Source organism: Magallana gigas, chromosome 5 (assembly GCF_963853765.1).
Source record: "Magallana gigas chromosome 5, xbMagGiga1.1, whole genome shotgun sequence".
NCBI lineage: Eukaryota > Metazoa > Mollusca > Bivalvia > Ostreida > Ostreidae > Magallana > Magallana gigas.
In genome coordinates this window covers 1075840-1086356 of record NC_088857.1, presented here as the reverse complement: position 1 = coordinate 1086356, position 10517 = coordinate 1075840, and the positions used below count along the sequence as shown (strand labels likewise).

General features: G+C 38.6%; 1 long non-coding RNA gene across 1 annotated transcript; it reads left to right on the top strand.

The window, feature by feature from the left end:
- Window positions 1-3851: 3851 nt before the first annotated feature.
- Window positions 3852-4862, top strand: LOC136275756 (uncharacterized). The gene is made up of 3 exons (XR_010714257.1): window positions 3852-3928; window positions 4329-4473; window positions 4694-4862. It is a non-coding gene; the product is annotated as an uncharacterized lncRNA (long non-coding RNA).
- Window positions 4863-10517: the final 5655 nt, after the last annotated feature.

The following is a 10517-nucleotide window of genomic DNA, read 5'->3' as shown; positions in this document are numbered from 1 at the left end:
AAAAACGGGAACGACTTGAACTACCAAACTTTGTGGGATGATAGACCTATGTATCTACATGTGTTAACACTATTTTGTTTTATCCGGCGTAACTTCCGGTCGTCACAGGAAGTACACCCAATTTTGATATTTTTAAAAATATTTTGGTTATTTAGCATTGAAATAACATTTTAGCTATAGAAATATAAAAAGTCATCTACACATGGTAAAAAGAGTACTACTTCCGGTGAGACATCTCATATATCTCAGATAGCCTTCTTTTTTAAAAGCAAAGTATAAATAAGATCTCAGAAACTGTGATAGATCAAGACACAAAACTTATATATATTATATCCATTTTCTGTTTACAAGACAACTGGATTTTTTGTGCAGATTAATACATGAGGAACGGAAGACCTTTTTGTTGCTATAGCAACAAGAGTCTAGTTTTTATTCTTTTTTGTTTCACTCCCACTCAAACATAAATGATTTATGAAATAAACTCAGACACTCATATTAGTTTATTTATTTTGAAATACAAAGTATAACGACAAAATGACTTGAATGTAAAACTTGAGATACCCAAATTTTGAGTTGCAACTAATTCACCCTACATGCTTTTTTCTCACATAACCATCTTTTAGCTTTTTCCGACCTCCGCTGTTCGTGCTTTTAAACAATCCATCACTAAATTCAGCTTCTGCCACTGAAGTTGACCAAACAGATTAAATTTACTTTTTATCTCAATATACATCCTAAAAAGCGTGTGAAATAATTTTTGTACCCTGATGTAAGACAAGGGGCGATTATCTCTTCCAACTTGATAAGTATTGGTATTTATAGGTCATATGAGTCACTCAGGTGACCTACTGCAATTGGTCTTCGTTCTTCGTCGTGCGTCGTCCCTCGTGCTTTATCAATTTTATATTTTTTACTTCTTTTTGAAAACTACAAGGCCAATTGTAACTATTTTTGTCTGAAGCATCTCTATGGTAAGAGGAATCTAAACTGTGAAATACATGACTTTACTACCCCCTTGGCGCCATAGGCGGAGCCAAATATGCCCCAAATAGCCAAATTTTCAAAACTCTTCTTCTCTACTCCTACACGTGAGGAAAAAAGTAAATGCATGGCTATTATATTCATGAAGCCCTCTACAAAAATTTGGAAATTTATGACCACTGGGTCAGGGGTTTAGGCTCTTGGGTGGGCCAATATGGCTATATAGTAAAAATGTATTAAATCTTAGAAAATCATCTCTACGCCCATATTAATTTGAGTAAAACTAAATACATAGTTTTAATGCCCATGAAGCCTTCTATCTTAATTTTGAAATTTATGGCTCCTGGGACAGGGATTCAGGTCCTCGGGTGAGGCCAATAGAGCCTTATGATAAAATGTATCAAATTTTAAGCAATCTTCTTCATAACTCCCATATATATATGAGAAAAACAACTGCATTGATCTGATGTCCTTGAAGTCCTTCACTTAAGTTCTGAAATTCATGGTCCCCGGGTCAGGGGTTCAGGCTTTAGGGTGGGGCAAATATGGCCATATAGTAAAAATAAATAAATCTGAAAATCTTTTTCTCTACTCCTATATTTATTTGAGAAAAAAGTAAGTGCATTGTTATAATTTTCATATAGTCATCTACCTTAATTGTGAAATTCATGTTCCATGGGTCAGGAGTTCATTCCCTAGGACAGGGTAGCTATGGCGATAAAATGAAAATAATTTTTTTTTATATCACAGTTGAGGGAGATAAAGTGATGTATTGTTATTTTGTATTATGTTCATTATGATGTTAAATTGTGAAAATCATGGTCCCATGGGGCGGGGTGATAAATATGACCATAAATTGAACATATATTTTTACTTAGGGTAATTGTTGTTTTGCCCCCATTTCTAATTTTAACTTCATTTTGAAAACAACCTGGTAAATTGTTATTTTGAAATACTGAATTTAACATGATGTCTATTTTAGGACATCTAATTTTATATTCTGTTAATTGAATACTTGTAGAAAAACGTTGTATTCAATATGTGTGCATTATAAATGAAACTGTTATTTTTTATAAAAAGAATGACTATTAAAGGCATGTAGGTCTCTCATTGACCACAAGTTTTCAAATTTTGACCCCTAGAACTACGATATTGATAATCTGATATTATTCCAGCTCTTGTACCCCTCCATATTTTCATGAATGAATAATATCAAACATCAATTAATGAAAAGTGGAATAACAAAGGATTATCAGATCAGGAATTACACTTCAGAATATATGAAACTTAAAATGCAAACATGAGATTCTGACATGTCACGCCAAGGACTATAGTACTCAGGTGACCGTCAAGGCCTGTAAGCCTCTTGTTAAATAACTTCAAAAATCTGAATAGATATTTTTAAGAATTAACTTCAATACCCAAGATTTTTATAGATTCTTCCAAAATATAGGACAGGACAACCTGAGTTCAAGCGATACACGACCTATGATCTTTATAAACAAATGTCTTGCTATTGACAATATCATGTTTCATACAAACATTATTAAATGATGCGTGCTTAAGTATAAAGTTTTAAATTAATCTCCAAAAATATGTGGACCCTGCAAAACCCTATGAACACATACATTAAGAACGGATATTATGCAAATTATATGATTTGGATCTTTTAACTAATAATTTTATACGATTGGGTGTGATTTGTTCCTTTTTCGACAGACTTGAAAGTTTCTTTTTTTGCGCCCTCTTGTAAATATTTGTACTGATAACTAGGTCAGTGTTGTGATTCAGATCTTTATTGTACACGTATTAGACATTTGATCGCTTTGAAGTGAGATACTGTAATGAAAACAAATAATAAAGTTATTAATGTAAGAAATATACTTTCTTATCCACACAAAAACACATCTAAATTGTGATTCTCTATGAAATCAAAGTACTGAAGAACTGACGGGAGTTGATTTTGTCGATGTTTATTTATTTTAAAATCAATGATATGTTATTTGCCTGGCAAGAACATGTAGTTTCGAATTTGAATTACGCACATTTTTATAATATGAATTTTTGGACTTTTTCGACAAGAATGTCGAGAAACCCCCAGATGAATCATGTTAAATAATATTCAAAGATAAAATTAATTCAATCAAACTATGTATCAGTTATTGAAATATTTCTCGAAAATTGTATGGATCTAATTCGTTCAACCAAATGCTCGGCTGATACCGTAAATCTACCGACAAGCAAGAGAGACTCTGTGCTTGTCGGAGATTTACGGAGACAGCCGAGCGTTGAGTTGAACGAGACTATATTGAACAAAATATTGGCGTAGGAATACATACGACTACAAAAATATCTGAAATGCTTAAACCATTTAAAATCTGATTATTTTCAAGGTATTTATAAACAAGTTTCCTTGAAAAACAATGCTTTAGCATACAATACATGGAATTTATCAATTATTTTCAAGAACTAAGTCTTGTCAGCGGCGATGATTTGTGCTGAGGTCCAAACACTGTTTCACTTTCGGTTTGTCCGAGTAACTGCATAGGAGAGTTTATTAAAATCAACTCCCAAAAAAGTTTTATTATTGAATATTTTTCTTTCTCCAGCAAGCAATATCTGCATTCAACTTAGTAGCTGTGGCATAAAGGTTTTCTTAATTGACTTCGGATCAGCCACGGTCGTTGGGCAGAAGAGCTGTGGGGGTTGGACAACAAAATACATGCCACCGGAAATGTGCCGCTTTGTATGTCGCTTTCAAAGCAAAATTGAGCTGAAGGATGGCCTTGATGACGAATTTCAGCTGACAGATAAAATCGACTTATATTCTTTGGGCCTCGTACTGCTATTCCTTAGGGATAAAACACACCCCCAAACTAAGTTGTACACATATCCCAACAAAAGTGTGGAGAATGTCGATAAACTGATAGACCTAAGCATCGTTTTGGTAGGTGTATATATATATATATATATATATATATATATATATATATATATATATATATATATATATATATATATATATATCTTTTCCAACTCTATATATATATTGTTGTGATAGGTTTAATGATTCTAAAATTTTAATGAAGACAAATAATAACAGATAAAAAGAAATGCTCTAATTAATCTTATATAACTGTTTTGTTAACTTAAAAAAGATTGATTCTAATCACTGATTGAATGTTGTATGACGTTTAAATGAAAAAATTATGCAATATTTGATTTTCTTGTTCATCATGTGGAATTTAAGCAAAGCTATTGTTTTTGTGAATTTTTTTTATGTTAAGAACCAACGAAGACTAACAAGTTCCTATATGTTTTGATTTTTTGCTCAATTTTGAATTTAGATGAGTTCCTGCAATGCTAATTGGGTTGTAGAGCATATGGTCAGTGCAAAAGGAAGCGATGCATTAAAATGGTTCCTGGAAAATTTGCTACAGGGTTTTCCTCGAAAGCGATTCGATGCAAAACAGACACGCAGCAAAATCGAAGGTATACAAAAAGTTTGAGTAGAATCTTTAGCATTCATTTTATTCCTAAACAAAGACTTTTTGTTAAAATGTAGTTAGTGATTTCCTTCATTTGTAGTAAGAATAAATTACAGTGTTATCTTAAAATTGTTCATAGAAAATACAGATTTTTATTGAAAATAAAATCGAAAGGTAAGTCTTAGACATAAACCATAATAGTATATTGATTTTCTTTGTTCCAGAATTGGAGAGTAGTGGCGTGATATCCTGTCAACTAACTCGTCCCTTAGAGAGTGTTTTTGCTGCAAACCAGGAACAAAAAAAAATCCAAAAATCGTTAGATGCCAACCAACCCATGAGTTTGTCTTAATCACAATGCAGATATAGTTAATACAATTAATTAAAACTGTTCTTTTGATATTTTCTGTGGTCTTTGTCTTACGATTCTCTATATTTAATTTCGCTCCGCCATAGAATAACAGAAGATTATCCATGCATATTATTCCATATATGGAATCAATTCAATACATACTCCAATGAAATCGATTGGAACAGTTAACACGTGCGGTGTATGGAAAAATGTTAAGTCTTTAAACCAAGTTTATAATATGATAAATATGATAGCGAATCGCGTTTGCTTTATATAATCTCACTTATAATAGGACTGATACGCAATATACTTATATGAAAAAATCACAACTAATTTATCAATTTATTTTAAATTCATTAATCATTATGACCCATCTTCTATTATGCATTGCTTTATTGCAAGTTGTATTTCATCTGTTTTAATTATTTAATTAATGGATCGTCTTTAACGCGATGACTTCAATTTTTTTATAGTCAACTTTCCTTACTTATGTAGCAATATACCTTCATCACCTGCATATTGTGTTTTCGTCTCTCAGTTGATTCGATACGCAAAGGCATGCTCTTCGTATGAACAGTTTTTAAAACGAAGCAAGCTACTGACAGCATTTCTTTTTATCTGCTAGTTGATAAAACAGGACTATCAACAGTCTCGCCTGAAGTCATCTTTTCGTAAGTTCTATGGTCGATACAACGACCTTGTCAGCAAATACAATCTTCCACTGGGTCGCATGCTGACTGACGTTTTTCATACTAATTTTTAGACCATAACAAGTTGCTGTCCTTTAAAAAAGGACTACAATATGTAGACTATTTGCATGTGTTTCCAACGAAAACGTGAAAGCCTTAAGATTATCAGAGATTCCGCCGACTCTAGCCCTCTGCTTTTAACCACTAAAATTTACGTTGTATTACGTATAGATTTATGTATAGCCCTGACTTTTATCTCAAAATTAAAAGGATTCATACTTCTGAAATAATTATGATCTATCTATGAATGAAGTTTGCATGTATAGTATCAGGCATTCGGTGAATTCTACTATTTGCGCACACATTACAATTCGCACTTTGTTAACTATGCAGTGACAGCTTTGTGTAAATTAAAAATTTCATATTTTGATGCATTTTTCTTGAGATTTAAACTTTTATACAGTGACATAATTTTTCAATCATACTTAAATGCTTAAAAAATTCAATCGGGAAGTTTTCTAGCCTCGCCTACTATAAAAGTAAAGTTAAAATACATGTGTATTCGGAAAACAACAAAACATTGCCAATTATGCTATTTGATGCATGTTGTAGTTTAGGCATAACATTAACTTATTTCATAATACTGATAGTTCATATCACATGCCAATCATTTCTTTAAAAAGAACACTTTGTTTCTGTACTGTTTACCGACAACTTTACAATTGTGACAATTAAAGGTCGGGCTCGGAAGAGTCGGGCTCGGAATGTATCAAGCTATTACGTAAACAGGACTTTATCGTTATGAATAAACCAGAGTCAAGCTAGCCAGCACTAACTGGGAAAAGCCTACCAATTATTTTCCCATAGAACTCTATACAAACCTTAGGACCTCTCAGTACTTTACTATGACAATAGCAGCCAAATCTTTGGTATCATTTGAAACTTCATTTTAAGCACTTTCAGAAATTTCCAAAAAAAATACATGGTCCCGTGGCGTTTATAGGTCAAATTCGCACTTGTTTACAACTTACAGCGATCAGCAGTAAATGGCACCCTGCATAAAAAATTAACCCCCACTCCTACAATCTCCTCTGGCATTTCTGTATTTTCTGCAATATTCCCTCATCCCATCATTTCTGTCAAACATTTATATTTTGGCTTTAAAATGAAAATAATTACATACCTGAATTCAGCCAATCGCCTGACGCCTATCCATTTATTCCGTGTTACAATGTTCTATAACTTTTTCTCTGATGTCAACATCCGGTGCATTGGTACTCTTATTCCAACTCCAACGCACTAACAAAAATTTCATAAAAATTATCGGCTATTTTTCAAGCGTTTTCCGATCCCGATGTAAAACAACTGAAATTAACAGATCGCCCTGCGCCCAAAGTAGGACTTGTGCTCATAAGGTGAACCCCAAATTCCTCTGGGGAAGGGTGTACCCTCGAAGATTCCGGCGCCAATAGCGCACTAGTTACACCAATTCCTGGCGCCAGTGCGCTGAGTAGACCTAAAGTAAACAAATTATTTCTGTTATTTAGGGATCTAAACTGGGCGCTCTGCGCCCAAACTAGGACTTGTGCTCATTAGGTGAGCCCGGATTACTCGGGGGACGGGTGTTCCCTTAAGGATTCTGGTGCCAAATTAGGCACTAATTACACCGATTCCTGGCGCCAGTGCGCTGAGTAGACCTTAAGTGAACAAATTATTCCTCTTATGTAGGGATCTAAACAAGGCGCTCTGCGACCAAACTAGGACTTGTGCTCATTAGGTGAGCCCAGATTCCTTGGGGCAGGGGTGTTCCCTCGAAGATTCCGGACCCAAGTTAAGCACTAGTGATACCGATTCCTGGCGCCAGTGCGCTGAGTAGACTTTAGGTGAACAAATTATTCCTCTTATGTAGGGATATAAACAAGGCGCTCTGCGCCCAAACTAGGACTTGTGCTCATTAGGTGAGCCCGGATTCCTTGGAGGAGGGGTGTTCCCTCGAGGATTTCGGACAAGAATCAGGCACTAGTTACACCGTTTCTTGGCACCAGGGCGCTGAGAAGACCTTAAGTGAACAAATTATTTCTGTTATGTAGGGATCTAAACTGCGCGCCCTGCGCCCAATCAAGGACTTGTGCTCATTAGGTGAGCCCGGATTCCTTGGGGGAGGGGTGTTCCCTCGAGGATTCCGGACCCAAATCAGGCACTAGTTACACCGTTTCTTGGCACCAGTGCGCTGAGTAGACCTTAAGTGAACAAATTATTTCTGTTATGTAGAGATCTAAACAATGCGCTCTGCGCCCAAACTAGTACTTGTGCTCATTAGGTGAGTCAGGATTCCTCGGGGGAGGGGTGTTCCCTCGATGATTCTGGACCCAAATCATGCACTTGTTACACCGTTTCTTGGCGCCAGTGCGCTGAGTAGACCTTAAGTGAACAAATTATTCCTCTCATGTAGGGATCTAAACAAGGCGCTCTGCACCCAAACTAGGACTTGTGCTCATTAGGTGAGCCCGGGTTCCTTGGGGGAAGGGTGTTCCCTCGAGGATTTCGGACCCAAATCAGGCACTAGTTACGCCGATTCCTGGCGCCAGTGCGCTGAGTAGACCTTAAGTAAACAAATTATTTCCGTTATGTAGGGATCTTAACTGGGCGCCCTGCGCCCAAACTAGTACTTGTGCTCATTAGGTGAGCCCGGATTACTCGGGGGACGGGTGTTCCCTTAAGGATTCTGGTGCCAAATTAGGCACTAATTACACCGATTCCTGGCGCCAGTGCGCTGAGTAGACCTTAAGTGAACAAATTATTCCTCTTATGTAGGGATCTAAACAAGGCGCTCTGCGACCAAACTAGGACTTGTGCTCATTAGGTGAGCCCAGATTCCTTGGGGGAGGGGTGTTCCCTCGAGGATTCCGGACCCAAGTTAAGCACTAGTGATACCGATTCCTGGCGCCAGTGCGCTGAGTAGACTTTAGGTGAACAAATTATTCCTCTTATGTAGGGATATAAACAAGGCGCTCTGCGCCCAAACTAGGACTTGTGCTCATTAGGTGAGCCCGGATTCCTTGGAGGAGGGGTGTTCCCTCGAGGATTTCGGACAAGAATCAGGCACTAGTTACACCGTTTCTTGGCACCAGGGCACTGAGAAGACCTTAAGTGAACAAATTATTTCTGTTATGTAGGGATCTAAACTGCGCGCCCTGCGCCCAATCAAGGACTTGTGCTCATTAGGTGAGCCCGGATTCCTTGGGGGAGGGGTGTTCCCTCGAGGATTCCGGACCCAAATCAGGCACTAGTTACACCGTTTCTTGGCACCAGTGCGCTGAGTAGACCTTAAGTGAACAAATTATTTCTGTTATGTAGAGATCTAAACAATGCGCTCTGCGCCCAAACTAGTACTTGTGCTCATTAGGTGAGTCAGGATTCCTCGGGGGAGGGGTGTTCCCTCGATGATTCTGGACCCAAATCATGCACTTGTTACACCGTTTCTTGGCGCCAGTGCGCTGAGTAGACCTTAAGTGAACAAATTATTCCTCTTATGTAGGGATCTAAGCAAGGCGCTCTGCACCCAAACTAGGACTTGTGCTCATTAGGTGAGCCCGGGTTCCTTGGAGGAAGGGTGTTCCCTCGAGGATTTCGGACCCAAATCAGGCACTAGTTACGCCGATTCCTGGCGCCAGTGCGCTGAGTAGACCTTAAGTAAACAAATTATTTCCGTTATGTAGGGATCTTAACTGGGCGCCCTGCGCCCAAACTAGTACTTGTGCTCATTAGGTGAGCCCGGATTACTCGGGGGACGGGTGTTCCCTTAAGGATTCTGGTGCCAAATTAGGCACTAATTACACCGATTCCTGGCGCCAGTGCGCTGAGTAGACCTTAAGTGAACAAATTATTCCTCTTATGTAGGGATCTAAACAAGGCGCTCTGCGACCAAACTAGGACTTGTGCTCATTAGGTGAGCCCAGATTCCTTGGGGCAGGGGTGTTCCCTCGAAGATTCCGGACCCAAGTTAAGCACTAGTGATACCGATTCCTGGCGCCAGTGCGCTGAGTAGACTTTAGGTGAACAAATTATTCCTCTTATGTAGGGATATAAACAAGGCGCTCTGCGCCCAAACTAGGACTTGTGCTCATTAGGTGAGCCCGGATTCCTTGGAGGAGGGGTGTTCCCTCGAGGATTTCGGACAAGAATCAGGCACTAGTTACACCGTTTCTTGGCACCAGGGCGCTGAGAAGACCTTAAGTGAACAAATTATTTCTGTTATGTAGGGATCTAAACTGCGCGCCCTGCGCCCAATCAAGGACTTGTGCTCATTAGGTGAGCCCGGATTCCTTGGGGGAGGGGTGTTCCCTCGAGGATTCCGGACCCAAATCAGGCACTAGTTACACCGTTTCTTGGCACCAGTGCGCTGAGTAGACCTTAAGTGAACAAATTATTTCTGTTATGTAGAGATCTAAACAATGCGCTCTGCGCCCAAACTAGTACTTGTGCTCATTAGGTGAGTCAGGATTCCTCGGGGGAGGGGTGTTCCCTCGATGATTCTGGACCCAAATCATGCACTTGTTACACCGTTTCTTGGCGCCAGTGCGCTGAGTAGACCTTAAGTGAACAAATTATTCCTCTCATGTAGGGATCTAAACAAGGCGCTCTGCACCCAAACTAGGACTTGTGCTCATTAGGTGAGCCCGGGTTCCTTGGGGGAAGGGTGTTCCCTCGAGGATTTCGGACCCAAATCAGGCACTAGTTACGCCGATTCCTGGCGCCAGTGCGCTGAGTAGACCTTAAGTAAACAAATTATTTCCGTTATGTAGGGATCTTAACTGGGCGCCCTGCGCCCAAACTAGTACTTGTGCTCATTAGGTGAGCCCGGATTACTCGGGGGACGGGTGTTCCCTTAAGGATTCTGGTGCCAAATTAGGCACTAATTACACCGATTCCTGGCGCCAGTGCGCTGAGTAGACCTTAAGTGAACAAATTATTCCTCTTATGTAGGGATCTAAACAAGGCGCTCTG